Here is a 24067-nt window from a genome sequence, read left to right as displayed (position 1 = left end):
TAGCATTTTCTTAGAAGACAACTATGCCTGTTCATTTACCTGCATCTATGACTAATTTCATGCTACAGTTGTAAACTTTATCAGCTTATTTCTCATTCTTTACAGGACAGGATTGTGTACATCATTTATAGAGGGGTTTTCAAAGTGTTCTCCACATACCAGAAACTTCATTATCATGTAGAAATATCTTGTTTGCAATGCAGTTTCCCTGCATGTGCAGATAGAGGAATGATGGAGGGAAAGCCTTGTAGAATGCACACTAAGCAGACTGGTGCTTTGGTTAGCTTGTGTGCAGGTTCTAATGTCAGCTGAGTATAAAGGCCACTGTCATGTGAAGGCTTGGTATTATTGAGATAGTAAGAATCAATAGGGAAATGCAAATAAAAACAACCCTGAGATTCTACCTCATACCAGTCAGAATGGATAAGATCAAATACTCAGGTGACAGCAGATACTGGTGAGGATACAGAGAATGAGGAACGCTCTTGTTGGTGGGATTGCAACCTGGTCCAACCACTCTGGAAATCAATCTGGAAGTTCCTCAGAAAATTGGAAACAGATCAACCTGAAGACACAGCTATAACACTATGGGAATATACCCAAAAAGAAGCCCCACCATGCCACAGGGGCATGTGTTCCACTATGTTCATAGCAGCCTTGTTTGTAATAGCCAGAATCTACAAACAACCCAGATGTCCCACAACAGAAGAATGGATAGAGAAAATGTGGTTCATTTACACAATGCAATACTACTCCGCTATTTTTTAGGTTGTATGTATTTATTTTAAGGCAGATGATAAACTCTAGGTCTTGAGGGGTGCTTCTGTTTCTGAGAGATATAAAATATTTAGAATATAGAACAGTAGTCTGCACAAGCAATAGAATATAGCCTAAAGTGTTCTGGAACTTAGAAACCAAGAAATGTAGGCTTCTCAAGAAATACCATTACAATCACCTTGCTAACAAAGCATTCTGAAACAGATAGGCAGTGTAACCTGTAATACTTAGTTACTTTTCTGCTACTTTCTGCTATTTTTCTTACAAAGCAAGTACTACTTCTTCTTCTTCTTCTTCTTCTTCTTCTTCTTCTTCTTCTTCTTCTTCTTCTTCTTCTTCTTCTTCTTCTTCTTCTTCTTCTTCCTTCTTCTTCTTCTTCTTCTTCTTCTTCTTCTTCTTCTTCTTCTTCTTCTTCTTCTTCTTCTTCTTCTTCTTCCTCCTCCTCCTCCTCCTCCTCCTCCTCCTCCTCCTCCTCCTCCTTCTTCTTCTTCTCCTTCCTTCCTTCCTTCCTTCCTTCCTTCCTTCCTTCCTTCCTTCCTTTCTCCTTCTCCTTTTCTCCTTCTCCTTCTCCTTCTCCTTCTCCTTCTCCTTCTCCTCCTTCTCCTTCTCTTCCTCCTCCTCCTCCTCCTCCTCCACCTCCTCCTTCTCTCTCCTTCTCCTTCCTTCTCCTTCTCCTCCTCCTCCTCATTATTATTATTATTTTATTATTATTTTATTTCTTATTATTTTCACATTCCAGATTTTATTCCCCTCAACCACCCTTCATCTGTTCCACATCCCATATCTCCTCCCCACCCTTTTCTCCATGAGAATGTCTCCAACCCCCATTCGTGAAACCCACCTTACCTGTAAACTCCCTGACATTTCCAGGGTTAAGACCTAAAATACTGTTAAGTTGTTTTCATTTTTTTTATTACCAAGGAGGGTCTCTTCCTCTGTCTTGGTCTGAATAATGAACAAATGCTTGAGGAGTGTGTTTTAGAAGACAAACTGCAGCATGAAGACCCCTGAGGTTTACCCAGACTGGATGGACCTTTTGCCATACATGTCCCATTTCAGATAATGCCTTGGTAACACCTTTCTTGTCCTGAGTCAGCAGTACAACTCTACCTGTCCCAGGTCTACAGACATGGCTCATTTCCCAAAGGCAAGCTGAATATAGATTTTAATTTCTCTTCTTGGAGTCCATCCTATTTCCAAATGACGGATCTGTTACAATAATATCCACAAAGATAGTGAACATCATCAATGGGCAAAGCCCAGTATGTTTTTCCATCTTTAATGTGGTTCTTAGTCAATAGAGTTGAGATGTTATTTGCTGCTCTGTTCATTGCCAGTTGGTTGTTGTCCCTAGCAATATGGCAACAAGGAGACCACTCAGTAACTCCATCTATTGGTATTGCTCCTGTAGCACCCTCTACTGCTATTACACCCATTCCTCATATTGGATCCACTAGTACATAAGTAGGTTTAGGTTCACAGAGCCTGAGCATAAATGTGTAATGTTTCTGCAATGGAGACTCTCCTCTGTCAGTGCAATAGCAACAATTACTTCATTATTGTGGTTGTTCAGGAGAAAGTCTACATCAAAGTTGGTCATATCAGTCTTCCACTTAAAGTACTCTTGAATAGCACCCACAAAATCTCCCACAGCCACATTGGAGGTAAAAACAGTGTTTCTCTCCTGCTCTGTTGCAGGTGGCTCTAAACTTCTGTCCTTGTGGTTCCATTTCTTCTCTTAAGCTTTGACCAGTTTAGTTTTGTAATATGCCAAGACATCGCCTACTAAGTTGATATCTCTTCCTTGATGGCTGAATTTTCATAATAGTCCAAGATATGTGAATCTGTAGTGCTGCTGGCAAGCGTTTTCTTACCATCTTTCTCATCTGCTTTGTCTCCTTGTCCACAATGAGCCTTCTCTTTACCTGCACCCTCATTTGCCTTTCAGTGCTTTGCTTTCCTCTTCTTCAAAGTGGTGTGAATTTACAAGTGTTTTAAAGAAGCTGATCCTGGGAGTTTTCCAGTTAGTTCTTCAAAGTCTCTTAGAACTTCTTCCTTTGTACTGGTAATCTTTAAACTCCCGAACAACCATAACAAGTTGTCAACTGATCTCAGACAATGAACCTGAGCCAGACTTTCCACTGCAATATTAACATATATCTTGTCCCAGTCTTTGCTGATTCTACAAGAAGACTTAATTTCTCTCCCACTTCATCTGCAACTGTTTGTCCTAATGCAGTAGGTACAGTGGCCCCCACAGTGACTTGGACATCCTTAGACTCACTTCAGATGCCATTTCTTTATTAGGGGTACAGGCTTCGTATTTTCATGAAGGTTCCTATTCAGGTGCTCTCTGGTAGCTTCTTGACTATTAGACCTGATGGAAATGTTTCTAAAAGGCCTAACAGTCTCCTTCTGGTTGCCTCACTTGAGGGCGCAGAGTGCTCAGGGCATGCCCCAAATCCCATTTTTTAATTTACATATATTTTCTCTTTTATATTTTAAGAATGAGGACATCCTGAGTTGTGCAGGCAAATGGATGGAACTAGAAAATATTATCCTGAGTGAGGTAACTCACACCTAAGAGGACATTCATGCATGCATGGTATGTACTCACTAAGTGGGTATTAGCCAAAAAAAAAAAAAAAAAAAAAAAAATGTACAGAATACTCAAGATACAGTCCGCAGAACTCATAGAACTCATAAAGGTTAACAAGCTGAAGGGCCCAAGTGAGGACACTTCAATCTCACTTGGGAGGGAGAAGAAAGTAAGGGGAACCTGGATGGTGAAGGGAACAGTGAGGGGAAGAAGGGAACATGACCAGGTATTGAGTGGGGGACACATTACTGAAGTCCTGAGGGCCAGCAGAAAGAATGGAAACAGGAAACCTCTGGAGGTTGGGGGTGGGATCCCTACAGAATGTACCAGAGACCCAGGAGGTGAGAGACTCTCGGGATTCAAAGAAAGGAATCTTAAATGAAATGCTCTATATGGAGAGAGGGATCTTGTAGAGCCCACCTCCAGCAGAAAGACAGGGCATCAAGTGAGGGAGGGGGTTGCCATCCCACAATCAAAACTCTGACCCATAATTGTTTCTGTCTGAAAGAACTGCAGGGACAAAAATGAAGAAGAGCCTGAGGAAAAGAAGGTCCAACCACAGGCCCAAAGTAGGATCCAGCTCAAGAAGTGGCCCCAAGGCCTGACACTATTACTGAGGCTGTGGAACACTCACAAAAAGAGACCTATCATGATTACCCTCTATAAGACCCAACAAGCAGCTGAAAGAGTCAGATGCAGATATTTACAGCCAACCAATGGACAGAAGCTGCTGACCCCTGTGGTTGAATTAGAAAAAAGCTGAAAGAAGCTGAGGAGGAGGGCAACCCTGTAGGAGGACCACAGTCTCAACTATCCTGGACCCCTGATATCTCTCAAACACTGGACCACCAACCAAGCAGCATACACCTGCTGATATGAGATCACTAATACATATACAGCAGAGGACTGCTGGGTCTGGGTTTAGTTAGAGAAACGCACTTAGCCCTTAAGAGACTGGAGGTCCTGGGGAGTAGAGAGTTCTGGTGGTATGGAGGTTGCGGGGTGTGAACATCCTCGTCAAGATGAGGGTGGGTGGAGGAGGTATGGGATGTGGAATAGTCAGAGCATGGACCAGGAGGGAGATAAAAATTTTTAATTAAATTTGCAAAGACATACCAAAAAACAGAGAAGAAAATGGTGTTAGTGAACACTCCTTGTTGCCAGAGAAAACCCTTCAGTTAGGTGGGGAAAGGTTTGTTTTGTTTCAGGTGTTAATTTAATTTTTTTTGAAAAGTTTTTACTAAGTGTCTTTGAAAAATCAGGATAGTGGGATGGCAACTATTCTGGAGACTGAATCTCTATTGTACTTAAAATAACTCATCACTAGGTTGATAAAGAAGGAGATGTAATGCGTTCAATTATTTAGACATAAAGTTAAAGAGACAGACTTATAATTATATATGGAAATAAAATCGACTTTATCAAAATAGAAGCAAATAATATGCCTCTTTTTATAGAAGAACCTATTCCTGGTGTCCAGTTCGCCACACATATTTATCACAAATGGCAAGTACTCACTACTTCCAAATGCCTGACACTTTTGCATCTACTATTGACCATGAACTGCATGGTCCTAATAACTGAAATTGTAGGGACAGATGAGGATGAAGGAAGACACAGACACCAGTCATTTAAAACTAAAGCAACAATCCAGTGGTACTGAGACTATTGCTTTAAAAGGCCCACTAGAGGAATCTTTCATAAAAGAGGCTTTTAATGTTGCACTCTCAGGCAATGAATGGCTCAGTGAACCATTCCATTCTCATTTAGTGATATTTATTTCAGGATATTAATGAATATTTAATTTCAGTACTATTTACCAATACAATAAAACCTGAGGTGGTAAAACATAAGAAAATGATATTGTTATTAAAGCTTGCACAAAATGCTGCATTAAGAAATGGGGATTGTATTTCAGTACTGTGGTATTAAAAAGCAGACTGACATTGCCTACAAAGACAGAAAACACATTAGCCAGATTTCATTTTTTTTTGAAACAACACTGTAAATTACATATGAAGCTTCATTTTCAATTATGAACCCTACAAAGATGGTCTTGGAATACTTGGGATTTCTTCATACCTGCGCATCATTTATTTCTCTCTGGAAGACTAATCTTGGATAAAATCATCTTCCCACCTTCCTGTCCTTCTAAAAGAGTATGATTACATTGTTTACTTTCTAGAATTCCAGCAAAGATGGTGAGACACATAAAAATCTGATTCCTGAGCTTAACATATAGTAAGTATTCAAGGTGTTACCAGTGTTAATTGCAGATTCTATTTATCATGTGCTTGCACACACAGGAAGCAGTATGGCCATAGAGAGGTAGCAAAGACAATTCTGTCACCAGCAGACTCAGAACTCATGCAACTCAGATCATGCTGCTCTCCAACATTGCCCTCTCTTCTGGATTATCTTGGAAATAATCTTTAGACAACTTCTTGTGGAAACTACTTTGGCAATATATGCATGGTGCCTCCATGTGGGGGAAAATTACAGCTAATGATAGCAGTGAGCTTCTATAACCCATTCTTCAAGCCACACATATTATTAAATATCATATCAATAGGATGTATTTCTATCCACATAGGTGACAATTTCCAGCCTTCTTAAGTGTAATGTCTCTCTAGAATATTTAGTAATATTTACAAATAAATATATTGCTACAGCATGCAACCTTCATGCTTTGATCTCTGAAATCACACCTGTATTCACATCAGGGTACAGGACATCTAGATGCTGGTGACAGTCTGGCTATGCTCATCCTTGTAATGGAACAAGGAACTCTAAGCCTGGTCTGGGTCAGTATCTATAAACAAACATTTCTACAGATGTATCTGAGGATATGGCTGAGTATAAAGACAGGTTCTCTACCACCCATGGAAATTCACTTTCCTGCTTTGCAATATGTGATGCTGCATATCACAGGAACAGCAGTCATTTGAGTCTCTGCTCCATTGGTGCTATCAGGGTGGAATATCCAGAATACCACCAGGTTTATCAAAAACATAAAAGCTGTCTTTTCTTACACTCCTAGCAATGAGACATTATTCTGAACCTGCACATGTCCCGTTCTGTGCTTCTCAAAGAGCTCTGAGTAAGAGAAGCACAAGATAACCAACTGGAGCTTCCTTAAATCTCAATTATATACACTGGGACGACTGAGTAAGGCTAATTATTTGTGGTAGACTAGATTTTTCTAGCAATATACTAGACTAGAAAAACCCAGTCTCTAAAAAACATGGAGCTCCAGTTAGGTAAAGTTACATTAACATAAATCCTGATAATTATGCAATTAATGTATCTCTCCCAGATCAAAGGCAGTTGCCCTCTTTTAGATACAAGGCTTGTTAGAGACTGCATTTGTTCACTTCCTTCAGAAAATTCTAACTTTCTTGTCCTGTTACTTTGGACATCAATTAATTCTAATCCTCCAGGGACATATTTGTATGGGGAATTCTGAGTCTTATATTTGGGTATTTTCAGTTTTATCTGTATTTTCCAGTGCTTACTCCATATTTAGCAGTTCTAATGTTGAGGAAGACTTTCTGTTGCAAGATTCATAGGCTTCCCAGATGCCAGAAAGTTGATTCTGTCTCTAAATGACATATTAAGATAAAAAAATTAAGACATTTTTGTTAGTAGGAATAGACTGCTATGTATAGCTAGGCCTATAGACATTTATCTAAAAGGGATTGTAAGTTACCCTCACCAAAGAGTTGTATTTGACCTTCACTCTGATGAATTTACTATGAAAGAGTTAAATGATTTCACATTGTTTGCATGACATTGAGTTAGGAAAAAAAACTTTAAAAGCCTAATATAAATTAAATGACTTTTTGAAAATTTCTTCTACTTTTATTTCCTTTGAGGAAACCATCTTGGAAAATTAATTTTAGAAGCTATTAGATAATATATTTTATGTAAAACGTGTTAGTTGTTGACGAGACGGGGTTTTTCAGCTCATCAGCAAAATGACACTTTGATAAATCACGGATCGCGCAGTGTCTAAAAAGGCACAATGTGATGGTTTTCCTCCCAGTGTGCTATCAAGAGTCAAATGAAGCGGTGTTTCAGATTAAAGCAGGGCTGGCAAGGCAATGGTGCTCACTGTGCTGTTATGATGGCTGATAGACAGGCTGTCACTATTGACAATTTGTTTGTTCTCTACCCCACCTATGAGAGTATCTTTCAATCAGTCACTTAAGTAGTCATTTGATTCAGATTTATTGCTTATAGACCATTAATGAATCAGGTGTAACATGGACAACTAGGACCTGTCTTTGAAAGGAAATCAGTTGTGATTTGTTTTTTGTTTGCTTGTTTGTTTTATTTTCTGTTTTTTTTTCTGCCTAGGTGACTTGGCTTGATAATTTTATGGAACCCCACTGAGTGACTCTGAAGACTTGGGCACTGTTACTTTGGCAACTTTGCATGCACAGGTTGATACTAACTAACTCCATGTTTAATCTAGCAACTGAGATTTTAACCAAATCATTGACATAGCACAAGGTAAGATATCTACCTTGATTTCAAATTTCCCTTCATGATGTTCAGCTTATCTTCATCTAGTATACATATAACAGTACTTTGTCTAAAGCAGCCAGATAAAATTTAAATTCTAACATCGAAAGCAAATTCTAAAGCAATTATTGAACAAATTTCATATTTCAGTTAGTTTTTGATTCACAAAGGTATATTATAATGGCCACATACTGATTCAGGCATATTCTAGCCTCTCAAAGGGCATGACTATTCAACATTGATGATAAAGATGAAAATGCAATTGTAGAATTTAGAACACAGTATGAAACATTCAACCAACTTGTCACTGGATAGTTGTGAGTGAGTTCTAAGTGGTGCCAAATAACCACTTTGATTATAATTTTCACCCTTTAAATATTGCTGTTGCCCTGTGGAGTTGGGTCCAAAAGGGGCTGATCTCATTTGTTCATGCTGGTTTCTTCTGGTCCTCTGGCAAGTGGGCCAACACTTATTTTCAAGGCTGACCTCATCTTTTCTGGCTGCTGAGAAGACTTTGCACTTCAGTTGATGAGGGCATATGAGAAATGAACCAGATAAATTGCTTGATTAGAATCTTCATGAACCAGAACTGATGAGAGGGACATACATTTACTTGTGAATTAAGAATCAAATACATCTTTCTGGGCCCAGTACTACACATTTCCATCCTCCCCATGGTGTGTGGTTTACACTAATTGCCAACCCTAGGCTATTTCATGTTTCGGATTTTCACAACACTAGTTGGCGTTTGCAGATTGCTTACACTTGTCTTGCAAAGTTCATGTTCATATATAAATAGCACACTAGATAGGGAGCCACAAACTTTACTCTCAACAAATGAGGCAACTGGTTTTTACTCACTTGCATCAGCTTCTAAGATGACAATAAACAAACAAATAAACAAAGTTTTACAAGTAGTAGATGGAGTAAAAATAAATTCCATAGCTTACTGACACGTAACTTTATATTCAGCCAAAATGTAATAATCTTGTATTCTTGGTATTACATAAACATTACATATAGTATAATGATTTCTTTCACTCTCTCTCTCTCTCTCTCTCTGCATGGGTTATGTCTGTGTGCTTATTTGAATGTATATTTTTGAGATGGATATATATATATATATGTCTATATATCTCTTTATATACATAAAATGCTTCTCAAGTATAAACAACTTGCAACTAAATTTTGATTTAAAAAATATCAAAAATTTTAAATGTGAAATCTTAGTTTTTCATATGCTATAAAACATTGACATTAATCTTAACTTTTTTGAGGAAATTAATATGATTTATTTACCTTATTAATATAAAGATTATTATTAGCTACACACACAAATACTTGTTATTAATTTTAATCAAGTGACTAGATTTTCACAAAATAGTATTAATATGAAGTACATTAATTAAACATGTGGCAGAATTTGTGCCTTTCAGTTTTCCAGAGACAAACATCAAACACAATTTGAAGTAGAAAATATAAATTCAACTCCTCTGATTACTCTTTTCAGTAGAATTTTTAAGACTTACTAGGATCTGCAAAAGCTTAACTGATCCAACTGTTGACTATCATAGCATGCTGTTATTGCTCAACCAAGTTCTCAAGACTCTGACTCTTCCTTGCCAAGAATATGCTGTTCTACTCATCGACACTGAATTGCCTCTTGCTTTGGCAATGCTGTATGTGTGATGTAATACAGGCACTTCTAAAGAGAATTTTGCTGAGCTTAAGGTTTGTGCTTACACTCCTCAGAAGCCTATGTGTGATTTTGGTAGCTACTGCTCTTATGGATCAAAAATCTGGATCCTGGAGCAGGATAGAGTACAGATTTGTGAGTGAGAACTAAATTCATTTATTGTAATACACAGATTTTTATGCTTGGCTGTTACTATCTTCATTTGTTCAAGCTGCAGAAAAAAATATAACATAGACTGAGTGGCTTCGAACCACAAGACTATTTTCTCATATTTCTGAGGCTGGAGAGTCCAAGATTAAGGTCCCATGTTTGTTTTCTTGGTCACAAACAGCTGATTTTTGCTGTAAGCATCACATTACCTGATGTGACAAGACAGGATATGTCCTCACTCTGCTATCTCCACTTATAAGGGCATAATTCTACAAGAAACGTAACTCTCCACCCTACAATCTCATGTAACACCAGCTCTTCTTCTAATGTCCTCTTCTTCAAACCATGTTTTTGTATATTTTGTAGAGATCTAAATAGATAACAGCTGTTAAGCACTTCTACTATGTAATAACCTCACAGATATACCTATGCCAGTAAAGTTGTCCTTATTCCCTGATTCATTTCTTTTCTAATACCTGAAGGAAGCATCATGTAAAGAGTCTATCCTGGTGTAGAGAAAGAGAAGAATAAAAATCTCTTTTGTTTTTGTGACCGGTTTGAGTTTTGCTTTTACACAACACCATCTCTTTTCTTATTATCAATATGAAGGAATTTTTTATTAGTGAGATATTTTTGTACCACATAAGCCTAGTATATTTTGCTTAAGGAATTCTGGGGTTGGGGCTAGGTCTGGGGCTCTATAGCAGAACATTTGCTTATTCTAGGTTCTATCTTCAGACCTTCAAAGAAGAAGACTTGTAATAACATGTGCCTCTGTTATTATAACATGTTATAAACAGGAAATATGAATTATGTTCTGATGTGACAAAAAAGCAGTTATAAAAAGAACAGACTAATCTCCAAGTTAGCAATAAATAAATAAATAAATAAAGACCAAAAAGGCCACCAACAAAGACTTTAGTGTAGAGAATCTAGACAAAGAGTGAGGAAGAAAAAGCAATGAAGCTAATAAGACTTTTATGAAAAGATAAAACCAATGAGCCTTACATGGCCTTGTTTTTAAAAGGGCTGAGATAAAACCACAAATGAGAGAGAAAACATTGTCATTGATAGCATACAAACATGAAAGATCATAAGAAAGTGTTATGAATAACTACATATATAAAGAAATGAATGAATTCTAGACACATAAAACTGTGTGTGAACTGACAGACAAGTAATGAATACACACAAATTCCTGAGCAGTAACAGATAGCACCTGATGCTTCACTTCAGAGTTCTAGGGAGATAGTCAAGGTGCATTGATTCCAGTGATTCAAAAACTTCTAAATATCAGAGTGGAGATACTAATTCTAAGTTCAGCTATCATGCAAATATAATTTTCATATTAAAGCCACACAAAGATATTACAAGTAAAGAAAATCATTGGCTAACATTCGTGACAAGCAAAGAAAAAACACCTTAACCATTGACATCTTCACAAACTAAACTTGAAGCATATTAATAGAATCATGCACCCTGATAAAGTGAGGCTTGTACTGAGACGCAAGGGTTGTTCAACATACACAAGTCAATAAATGCAATAATACAGTATTAACAATTTCATCAATTAAACTGCACAGGATGATCTGAAGAGATTACAGTCAACGCCAAAAGAAAAAAAATGCTTCATATACATTAGTACACTTCCTTGATAAAAAGCTTGAACAGGGGTTAGAGACATAGCACTTTGGTTAAGAGCAAGTAAGTACTGTTTTTGCAGATGACCTGACTTTGGTTCTCAACTGCCATATTGGATGACTGAATTATGTGTGAGTCCACTTCTATGGGTACTCCAATGCCCTTGGCCTTTAATGATAACTTCACTCACATCCACAAAACTATTTCTCCCCTCACCCCCATGCACACAAGTAAATTTGATTACAGGTCAATAGAGTAGAAAGAAAAAAAATGTACTTTAACTTTTAAATGTCATAAATTACAAACTAATAGCAAGAATAACTTAGCACTTAATATTCTTATACTTTTCCCATGGAATGAGGGCCACTGCAGAGGTGCCTACTTATCGGTTCTTTTCAGCACAATACTGGAAGTCCAAGCCAGAGTAATAACAGAAGAGAACAAAAGAAAAATGCTTGATAGTAGGAAAAGGAGAGATACAATTATCTCTATTTGTTAATAATAAAATCTGATGTAGACAAATCACCAAAGAGTCTACTCAAAATATTTTTAAATCATTTTACAATGTCAGTTCCATTATAAAATACACATTGATATTAAAAAATTATTAAGATATTTATATACTACCAAGGAAGTATTTGAAAGGAAATTTAAAATAAGTGTCCAACTCACAAAACAACAAAAAAGTTAAAATATAATACTTTAAATTTCAACTAAGAGGTTTAATGCCTACACACTAAAAGCTATTGGCAGATTGATACAATCCTTATAAAGGTTCCTAATGCATGTTTACACAAAATTAAAAGAAGCTCTTAAATTAATATGGAGTCACCAAGAACAATGAATGTATATAAGAAACGATCAGAAACAACAAGGCAGTATTGCAATAAAAACTTTTGGGGCTGTAATCTACTCAGGCACACTAAGCAACAGAACACTAGAGAAAGCCTAGAAATATAGTCATGCAAAACAAACATGCCAAGAATGCACAATCGGGTAAAACTACTACTTGTTATATGGCTACGGGAACACTACTCACATTCAAAAAAGAGAGGCTGGACCCTTGCCTCATGCATTCCAACAGTCAGCACAGCTTGATGCCCCAGGGAAGGGAGGAGGGAGTGGATAGGGGCATGGGGAAACACCCTCATAGAAGCAAGGGTGAAGGGAATGGGATAGTGGGATAGGGGGTTTCTGTGGGGGAAACAGGCAAGGAGGATAACATTTAAAATGAAAATAAAGAAAATATCTTATAAAAAAATTTAAAAGAGTAAATTAATTCCAAAAAATGACTTAAGTAAAACCACTGACACTCAAAAGGTGATAGAAATCAAGGACTTGGCATCCAATATTTACTCAGAAATGATTATTTATGTTTTACATATTACTTTGAAAGTACTGCACAAAATGAAAATGGAGAGATAGAAAGAGAGGTTTTTATTTCACACAATATAGAAACAATATATTGAAAGTGTATTACAAAGAGTATAGAAAGCAGAATATAAGGACAAATAACAAAATAAAAGAAAACATTTGCAATATCTAATAAGTGGTTAACATCTAAAATATATAGAAATTGAAAAGATTGAAATGTAAAACCAAGTGAGCAAGAAAGCAAAAATACAAAAGCTGGGAAACTGACATGAGGAGACATTTCTAAGAGACATACATATGACCAACAAATCCAAGTAAGGTGTGCAACTAACCAAATCAACAATAAGATTCCTTCCAGTTAGAGTGCACTTTCATAAAAAACATAAAGAGTAAATAACATTAAGAATGCACAGAAAAAAAAGAGCTGTGTATATTGGGTAGAAATGTAAATTGTAAAACATTTTGGAAGAGTATAGAGAAATTCATTTAAAAATTAAAAACACGTACTATATGATCAAGTAAACAACACTCCTGGCTCTATACCCAAAAGAAGTAAAAATAATGTACCAGAGTAACATTGCCTTGCATGTACATAGCAGCCATACTCAATACCTACAACATGAATAAATCTGCATTAATTAATTTTTGTTGTAATAAACACAATGACCAATGAACCTTGGGGAAGAGTTTATTTGTAATATGTTTCTACAAAATTAGAGTTTGTAATAGTGGAGATAAAGGATAGCAGCAAAAAGCTGAAAGCTCACCTCTTGAACTTCAAAGAGAGAGAGAGAGAGAGAGAGAGAGAGAGAGAGAGAGAGAGAGAACTCCAAATGATGTGACTCATTAAACTCTCAAAACTCACCTCCAAGTGACATATTTCCTTCACAAGGCCACATGTCTGAAACCTACCAAACCATGCCATTGAGAGGGGACCAAGAGTCCAAATGAGCAAGACTATGGGGAACATTTTCATTCAAATAAGTATACAAGCTAGGTGTTCTTAAAAAAAAAAAAATGTGTAGTTTATCTACTCAGTGGAGGAATGGTACTCTGTCTCAAAAAAGGGAAACTTTAGTTTTTTAAAAAAAGCTAGGTCTCACTCATGATGTGGGTGATGCATCTTATTTGTAGAATTGGAAAGTGTTGAAGCATATGGGAGCATAATAGAATAATAGTAACCAGGAACAGAAAGGAGGTGAGAGAAGTGAAAATATTTGTCAAGTGGTACAGTTTTATTTAGATAAAAGGAATAAACGGGATACATATTTATACAGTATAGTGGGTATAGTTAATAAAAATGTGTTGTGTAATTCAAAATAATTAAATGTAAGTTTTAAATATTGCACAAAATCAGAAAATAAATGGATAATGATAATTAGATTGATTTAGCCATGTCAGCTTGTATGCACACAAAACTCAAACTATTATCTGCCAGGTAACAGTTTTGTACACTTTAGTTCACAATATTATGTAATGGTTATCCAAATAGTATCGGGAAAAGCCCCAATTAGTGATCAGAAACTTCAACTGTAAAGTCCATGCTTCATATACAGCACACTTTGCTTTTAATTATATTTAATCTGTTAAGTGACCAGAAGATGGGAAAAATGAGAATTTTTGGTCTTTTTTTTTTTGGGCTCCAAGTTAGACAGCCTAGCAGAGGAGATTTAATTTGTAAATATTTAAATTAAAATTTCAAATTTTAATTAAAAGAAGAGGCTGTAGATGCAACAAAATCCAAGAAATGAAAATTGAAAAATAAAATCTAATGAGGCGGGACACATATAAAGACATGGGTAGGCTTTTGAATGGGAGCACAAGTGTTCCAAGACGCTTCATTCATATATCTTCATGATGAAGCTACAGATTTCATTGACAGAGTTATAGGTAAATTAAAATGTGTTTTACATAAATAATTTTGTTTACTGTCTCTTGGATGGCAAACTATGTAATGCTCTGAATAACAGAAAGTAACATTACTGCAGAAGACACACAAACACACACACACACACACACACACACACACACACACACAATTTGCTAAAAATTTTAGTTTCTCTTTAACTTAGCCCAATAGGCTATATTTCATTAATATAAGGGCAATTAGAAAACATTTAAACTCAAAATGCATTGCAAGTTCCTTTGTCTCAAATCTTAAATGGGCAGCACAGTGACACATGAACATAATAAATCAGAGAAGAACATCTGAAGGGCTGTATCTAGCAGAAGAGCATCACCTGTTTGTTGCCAATGAGCATTGCAGGCTCTAAACCCAGGGTCTAGAAAAATACCTGTAGTGAGATTTTCAAAAGTTGGTTTTTATGTTTTGCGTGGGAAGCGGCATGCAGAAGCCATGATGTGCATATGGGATTCAGAAGACACTCTAAGTGAGTCTGCTTGCTCCTGCCACCATGTATACTCTGAGTATTGAATTCAGGTAGTCAGGCTTGCTAGAAGGGAGTTTTACCAATGGGGCATCTTGCTAGTCTTATAATAACATTTTTTCTTATGCATAAACCAGGGTTGTTAAAATATTTTGATAACTGCTACAGAATTTTCCATAAAAAGATACAGAATGGTAAGAATATGCCTGAACGGCTTTTAATTTTACTTATCATCTCCACAATTCCTTGGAATCCCACTGCTTTCCATTATATAACATATTTTTTTATTCCTCTCAGATACTGTTTCAAACTTTTCCAATTCTTCTTGATTGTTCATCGCATCCATCTTAAAACCTTAGATGCATAAAGTCATTGCAGGAAAACAGACTTTACATATTCTAAACTACAACCTGCATACATTTTTTCTTCATCCTGATTGCATAAGGAAGAGAAAACTTTCCATGTATAAAACTGCTCCATACTACTCTCCATGACTGCAGTCCTGGGGATGAAATACAAGCATCTGTGCATGCTAGGCAAGCTCTCCAATGGAGTTAAATCTCAGCCCTTGATAAAGCATGTGTGTATACTCTGGTTCCTTGGATTCTGGATTCCTTAAAATAGTGATAATCACTACAAACAACCTGCTTGCATCTTGCTTTTTCTATTTTACAGTAGGATAAATGTCATTACAATAATTTTAATGTCAAATATACATAAAGTAAGAAGAAAATGATAATATTAATAAAATAATGAAAAGAATACTTAATCTTAAGTCCCTCTGGAAATGTTTTTCTTTTTCTCTGCAAAATTCTTGAATTTGTTCATATTTGTTGTCTTGATTTTCTGTACTCACACAGTGTTAAATTTCAAGACATGGGCATTGTTCAGGAATCTTACTTGAATTCTTGGAAACATCTGATTCTGTTGGAATCTTCTCCTTTGGAGCATATGTTTCTTTTCTGTCTGCAGTGTAACTCTCTCCAAGCTTGTCTCATTTTCCTCTCTCCTCTCATTTTTTTCTTAGAATGGTCCCTTTTATTTTTCTGTCTCATTAAAATCCTGGTTACATCCAAGGTACCATTGTGCTCTTTCTGTGTTTATTTCAATTTGATTACTCTTAGATGTATCCAAAAAAGGTTTTGTAATGCATCTGCCTCCAAAGTTATTAGGACAGACATTACTGATGTCATCCAAATTCTTCAGCAAGTCCAAATCCAACACCCCTGCTTGAATTTCTGTCTAAATACTCAATAGCTTATTTACATTTCATGTGAACATTTCACAAGTATTATGAGCTGAATGCCATAGACCATACCTTGAGATGTATGGTCATAATTTTTTTCTTCTCACTCTACCATATTTAACTTTTTTGTCTTTTCTATTTCAGAAATGCCTCCTCATCTACCTGGGCACCACTTCAGCTAGCAAATGATGAGCTCACTTTATGTTCAAATGCCAGATTGTTTTCTGGATATTTTTATTCATTTGTATAACTACTACTGAAGTCCAAGAAAATGCTATCTATTCGAATGATGGATATTTCTTCTGAACAGATCTTCCTTAATATTTTTCTTATTATTAATTCACCACAGCATACATATGAAAATATAGTAATAATACTTCCCTGTAAAATTTTTTATGTATTTCTGCTGTTTTTGTGATAAAATTTCAGACTTCATAGCATGTCAGAGCAGACTCAGACTTAATATACTCACCATTATAAAATGGTGAAACATTTCATAATGAAGCAATTATTATGAAACATCATTTTATGTCCTTCTGTAAAGACTGAAAGCAATTCTTGCAGGAAACTCTTGTTCTTTTCTTTCACTAGGCATTCACTTTTCTATTCTTGATTTTTTTCTCCAGAAATTGCTCTTCAAATCTTATATTATCCAACACCATTTCAGGAAGCCCATTCTAGATATTTCAACTAGGTAATACATTCTGAAGCACAATGATGAAAATGGCTATAAATTTCTGTTACCACAAATTCATTGTGCTTCAATTTTGTCTATTACATTAGTTTTATGTAGACACTATACTATGTAGATATGTTGCTTAACACTGAACAAATATATTGTATTCCAGTTTCTGTTATGAGGATTCTCAATTAAATGAGCAGCTTATTTCTTCTAGAGCAAGAGTGTCAGTCTCAAACTTGCAATGTCCAGGAGTTCTCTTCTTTATCATGTGCCTCTTTCCTGTGGCTTCAAAGCTAGCACTATAGAAACTGTATATTTTTTTCTTTCTGCCATCTGCCTGATCTGACCAGTCACATCAGCATTCTCAGACTGATGCTTTTATCTCTTTTTTTCTTTATGAGCCTTTGTAATTTCATCAGAATCACCCCAAGTGCAGGATACTTTCTGCACTTTTTCATACGTCATTAATTTCCACTGTCATGTAAAGTAATATACTTAATAGTTCTCTGAATTTACATGCAATTGTCTTGGGGAGGGTCATTATATTGCCTGACATACTTGTTTAAATGTTTTTCTCATTTCTCAGAAACCTAATACTATTACAGTATATAAAATCCACTTTATTCTCAGGTTCCAGAATAGTATTTTTCCCAAGAGAGATATTTACTATAATATTTATTATAATGAAGCATAAAGGCTGAGTTTTCAGCTCATTCAGTTCATGTATATAACAGAGTTAATATAGTTATCAACATAGCAAAAACAGGAAACACTGAATGAGTGTATTAGTAAGTGTAATCATGAAGCAAACCAACATAATTACAAAACAAATTTTTCTTTACTTCATTATCTCTTTAATTTTTTTCTACAATGGCTAGGTTTTTTTCTATTTTCAGTGTTAATTTCAGCAAGGACAATTACATTTCTGCCCATTTTTAGATGCCAAGAAAACCTATAGCGATGTTAAATAAAACTGTTTCAATTCAGTAATTTTAGAGTCTCATGTTGTCAATATATAAAAACTATGGATTTCACTTTAGGTCAAATTTTCTTTTTTCTCATTCATCTTTGTCACTGGTGTTGAACTAGAATAAATGGAAAAGAGGTAAAAGAGATAAAAGGACATAGCATTGCTGTATCTCTGAGGTAGCATAAGTTTAGTTCTCTTTGGATTTAGCTGATGTTCAAAGTAAGATCCCATCTGTCTTTTGTATGGACTATTGGGAGATATAGCTCACATTGCCACTCTGAATAGTACTTTTCATCAGTTCCTAAATGCTTAGTCCTTGGCTTTGTTGTTGTTGTTTTTGTTGTTGTTGTTGAAGTCTCTTCTCTGTTCCTATTGATTTTCTTATCATGGGTGAGATCATTTTGCTGAACTTTTCAATTCCATGAGTCTCTAAAGTAGTTTGAAGGAAATACACAGGAATTCATTCTTATTGAAGGTTTTAGTGACACCATTAACATAGCCAAATCAGTCTTCCTCTCTGTTGCAATGGATCATGTTTGCAAGCTTGTGGTTTGTAGAATTCTTAGTTTTAGCTTAGACGTTACACAATTATGTTTTATAAATTCTCGGATCACAAATGATTCCTTGGTAGTCTCCATATACAGAGTACCAACAGTTTTGCTGTTGTTGTTATTGTTTTGTTTCTAATTCTGTGAAATGAGAGTAATATAAAATAAGTCTTTTACTGCAAGGTGCAAGGAATTGGATCCATTCCTTAATAGTGAAATAAATAAATATATAAATAAAATCAGTTTCTTTCAGTTTATTGCCTATTTTGAGGGAAGCTTCTGTGTATGCTAGGCAAGCTCTACCAAGTAGTTAAGCTTCAGTCTTTGACAAAATATATGTCTATATTCTGTGTCCTTAGCTTCTGGATTATAGCTTATTCTGTGTCCTACATTTCTGGATTATAGCTACCTATTTTGAAAATGTCTCTTTAACCTAGCACCTTACTTTGGAGTATATTCCTTAGCTAAATTAAAATTAGATTTTGGCTGACAACACATTATGTCTTGCCTTATTCAATCACCTACATTCAGGAGGAAGTTAATGTCACCTTCATTGTACCAAGAGTAAAACGAACTAAGACAAGTTAAAAACCTGTTAAAAATTATATTATTGGTGACTGGTAGACCTGATATATAAGACAAAACTGTCCAACTCCAGAGCTCAAATCTCTTCATGGTATAATATTCCACAAACTTCTTTCTTGTTTTACACATGATCCCTATAGCATTGCTGACAATTCTTTGCATCATCTTGACATTAGCATGCTCTTGATTTTAATTTGCAATGTAAGATATTGTGATGTTTCAGATGCTGTGCAGTGGATGTGAGATAGTGGTAGACACTGGTCAACTCATGGATGACTATAAACAAGCAAATAAAAACCAATCCATGAATGAAAGGAGATACCAAAGTATCAACTATCATTGCTAATTTATATGCTAAGCTTAATGGTATAACATCATAAATATTCAGCTAACGTCTTTAGAGAAACAACTGTCCCATTATGAGCCGCCATCAGTCCATTCTTCTTATTTTCATTAGGCCAAAATTAATTTTTACTTAATTTTAAGCTCTATTTCTGATATTGGCATTGCTATTACTCAGGCTCTTTAGGAAACACCAACTGTTGTGCTGCCATGATTTCAATATCATCTTTAACATTTTCCCACTATTTTATATCTCATATATTTTAATGTAGCTTTTTTATTTTAAATTACTACCTTTTCATATTTGAATTAGTCTTCAAATCTACCTAAATGGTACTTGAAATATAATGACATTAAAAAAAATCTTACTCTGTTACAGAGAGATTTGTATATTATCTCAAAATTTTCCTAAAATGAAGTTAAATATTTTGAAACAAGTAAGTAACATGAAACATTAAATCCTTGTTTTCTGCTCCAAATTGGATATTTCATTATTTCACTTAAATGAATAGCATGCATTTTCTTTACAACTGTGTAGCAGTTGCACTACTTAATATTGGGGTTTATAGTGGAAAAATAAACCAACTAAAAAAAGCATAATAATTCCAGTTTTAGCTTTCAATCTTTGAAGAGAAAAATAAAAATGCATTCATTTAAGATAAACTTGAAAGTGACTCAATTATCTTTCTAGCAAAACAATTTAAATGCCACCATTTTAAATTTAATTCACATTTTAAATTTAATTCTTATTTTTTTATTTTTCTTTTGTTCATGGATTTTTGTAGGCAGGTAGGCTGAAAATTAATGCTGCCCTTTGCCTCAGTGAAATAAAATTCGATTTATTAAATTACACATGTTCTCTTTCATAAAATTCTATTTAGAATATATAGTTCAGTTATAGGGACAGCTATTAGATACTATGAAATATGAATACAAATCATTTTCAGTGGAAACTGATATGGCTAAAATCATGTTGGCCTTAACTTAACATTACCAATTCATTTAATACACAGATTTCTTAGTAAAGGACATAGATACTTGCTTCTATTTTAATTTCTCTCTTCCAAAACTTTTGTGGTATTTTTGAAGTCCTATTTTGCTCTATATAACTAAAAAATAACACACATAACACATGTAAAGGTCATAACACAAAGATTTGTGTCTATCTTGATTTCTAACCAACTCTAGGTCATTTGAAGTTCCTTGGTTTGGTCTAAGACATTCCTAAAAGAACTTTTGAATTTCCAATGTTCCTCAAGTTATGAATAGATGCCAAACATTGGGAAAATATATATACTCTCAGATTATAATCTGAGCACCTTTCCTTAACTTGCCATAGTATAATCAGAATCAAATGTTAGGTATTTCCACATTGCATTTTCCAGTTATGAAAGATGGGATAATTCTTTAGTATAAAGAAAGAAAGGCTATCTACATGGCCTTCACAGTGAGGCAGATAAAATCATCCCACTCAGGAATATGTTGACAGAAAACCTGGACTCTCTTCTCATGTCTGCTGAATTCAAAGAATATTGCTCTGTGTTTTGTTTTTTAAAAGAAAAAGAAAAGTTCACATCCTTGTCTGGCTTTCATTGTACCAGGTTAGACACATTATATGTTATGGGTAATCAGAGTGTCAGAGCCTAAGAATGCCCAGATCCATCTGAACCCACAACAGCATTATCACAGGGATATAGCTTTCCAGTTAAATTGGTCATTCATCAGTACACGGTCAGCCCTGGCTGGAACCCTTGACCTTCAAAGTGCTACCATATTTTATGGTTCTTCCAGAACATAGCATAGGTTTTATTTGTTATTGTTTTTCTATACCCGCATGAGTTCTCTTTTTTAAAATATTTGCTTTATTTATTAATATGTGCCTGTGTGCTAGTGTGAGTATAAATGTGGGTGTCTGTCCTGTGTGTGCCCCAGGGGAACAAAAGGCATCTGGTGTCCGCATCTTTGTCTTTTACTAGTTCTGTCCTTGAACTTGGGTTTTCAAGTTTACCAAGATGTTTTCAGCTATCTTGGTAGCTGTCAATCCCAAGCTGATGACAGCCCCTCTCTCAGGAACACGGTGACAGGTATTTACAGGGAACCATGTTCAATTGCTTGTGTGTTAGGTTCTAAAGTCAGGTCTTTTTGATTTTGGAGCATGTGATCTTAACTGTTGAGCTGCCTCCTGCCTCTCAGTTAACATTTAATTTTGAAAAAGTTGCTTATTTGTAGATTAAGGCAGATTAAGAATACACACATTTCCATAATTATTTTAAGACTTTGTAATCAAATGGTGGCTATTTACTCAAGTGATGCAAATAATGTAAGTATGTGACTATTTGAATATGTAAAATTATATTAAGAAATTCCTAATAATGTCAGAAAACCATTTTAGGTCATCGTGTTTAGATTTCTCAAAATAGTCTTACTTTAAATGGAGTTATTTTCTTTAAACTCAAACCAAGAAATCCATTAGTGTTCTTGTTAATATTTACTATGCTTGGTTTTTAGAACTTTTATCAGATTTCACTGCTACATCAGATTTTACTGTAATATCAGATTACACTGTTGCAGCACTATAGACACAAACAAAATAAATGCAATGTTGTGATTTTAGGGTAAAAAGTCCTTAAAGGAATCTTCAGTTTTCTTGCTCTTTACTTGGTTAATCCTAAGTGATGTCAGTCAGTTGAATCTAATAGCTGTGAGTGGGTAGCTGGAGCTACTGTGCTCAGTTCCAGATTATAGTATTGATTAATTGATTGTCTCTTCCAGTTGTGAATCGTATTAGTGCTGGCTCAGGCAGCTTGGCTCAGGGCCAATGCCTAATTGTCAATCGGAGGCAACAGGCAGCTTTTCTATTTCACTGCTGTATTTAGATGGGTATTCAGAGAACAAAAAGCATTGGAAAAATGATGTGACAGAAGAGAATGTAATAAATCTAATAAATAAATCTAATAAATGCAGTTACTGATTGATCCAACCAACAACAACTAGTGGGAAGAAAACTCAGGAATTTGTCATTTTTTTTTTCATGACAGATTTCCAAAACAGTTTAAAAATAATCAGGTGTACAAAGAGAAGGAAGAGATATGATTAGGATTTTAAATGATAATAAGCCCGCATCAGAGTTATAGTATTAGCTCATTAAGGACACAGGTGTGATGACTGTGGTACTTTGTAGATAATTGGAATTGAAAGTAGGAGAAGGGGCCTTAAGTCATATGGAAAGAGCTGGCCATGAGGGCTGGGGCCACTTGTTAGCTTGTTCCCCTCCAGGGAACTGGAATCATCTTAGAAAAATATAAAAATTTCCAAGTTGAAAGCCCAAACAAGATGTGCTCATTTCTTGTTAACTTTCTGCTTTAATGAGGAACATAAAATGGATGGGTGTGTTTATCGTTGTTTCCTGCAGAATGGAAATCGAAATGGGGCATTGAGAGGTTAATAACTTTCACAGATCTATAACTTTGAGTTTGTTTTCTGCCAGATCAATTCCTTTTACCCAGAAGCAAAAAAAAAAAAAAAAATTGATATGAAATTGAGTCACTCTCTGATAACAAAATTACATTCACATTAAAATATATTGATAATAATTATTGGTCTTTCTCCTATGAACAAAATTATATGTGATTTCACAGAAACTTAGAGATAAACCCTATTTAACAATTAAAAGACTAGGGATTTGGTTAGTTTGTAGAATAAATGAGGAAACTAAAGTAGAGGTTCTTAAAATCCAAAATGATAACATCAAGTGTTTAGGCATGACTGATGAAATAAAGACTTCAAGAAACAATAGCAGGTAAAGTAGTTAGAAAGTCAAATATTTGGATAAACATTAGATTTTTTTTGCATTGCACTCTGTAAAAGATAATTCAACAAGTATCTGTTTGACTAGAAAAACATACTCTTCTATAAGTAGTACTAAGGTAAATTATTAATTGATTTTATTTATATAGACATCTTTAAGAGAATCCATGATGTAAGATCTTCTTGGCACACATGCTATGAGAATATTTTCAGAAGATTTAAATGAACTAATTTATTATAGCTGCATCAAAGTAAGGTGAGGATTGATAAAACATATTTTTAACAAATAGTATTCTGAACTAGACTAGATTAGAGAAGCGTGAGAGTTCTATGTGACAGCCAAAAACAAGTAAGAAGAACCATCTATTCAGGGTCAACTGCTGAAGAAGTTCTAATTAAACGAACTCATACATTGGCAGATGCAGTATATCAGCAACTTGAAAAGAGTCATGAATCAGCCATATCTATCACCCTGCACAAAACTCAAGTTCAAGTGGATCAAAGACTTCAGTATAAAACCCAATACATTGAACCTGATAGAAGAGAAAGTGGGGAATAGCTTTGACCATATTGACACAGGAGACAACTTCCTGAACAGATCATCATTAGCCCAAGCATGAATATCAACAATTAATAAATGACACTGCATGAAACTGAAAAGCTTCTGTAAGCAAAGACACTGACAATAGAACAAAATAGCAGCTTACAGAATTGGAAAAGATGGCTAATTTCCAAA

At 35.2% G+C, this 24067-nt stretch overlaps 1 protein-coding gene and 1 pseudogene across 1 annotated transcript in view; both read right to left on the bottom strand.

The window, feature by feature from the left end:
- The window catches only part of Ptprd (protein tyrosine phosphatase receptor type D), a 1324101-nt gene that overhangs the window by 770208 nt on the left and 529826 nt on the right, over positions 1–24067 (bottom strand). The gene's annotated exons all lie outside the window — the stretch shown is intronic.
- The window catches only part of LOC117708744 (tRNA (guanine(6)-N(2))-methyltransferase THUMP3 pseudogene), a 68214-nt pseudogene continuing 45693 nt past the window's right edge, over positions 1547–24067 (bottom strand).

Source organism: Arvicanthis niloticus, chromosome 5 (assembly GCF_011762505.2).
Source record: "Arvicanthis niloticus isolate mArvNil1 chromosome 5, mArvNil1.pat.X, whole genome shotgun sequence".
NCBI lineage: Eukaryota > Metazoa > Chordata > Mammalia > Rodentia > Muridae > Arvicanthis > Arvicanthis niloticus.
Note: the sequence above shows the minus strand (reverse complement) of the source record. Positions and strands in the feature narration are given on the sequence as shown.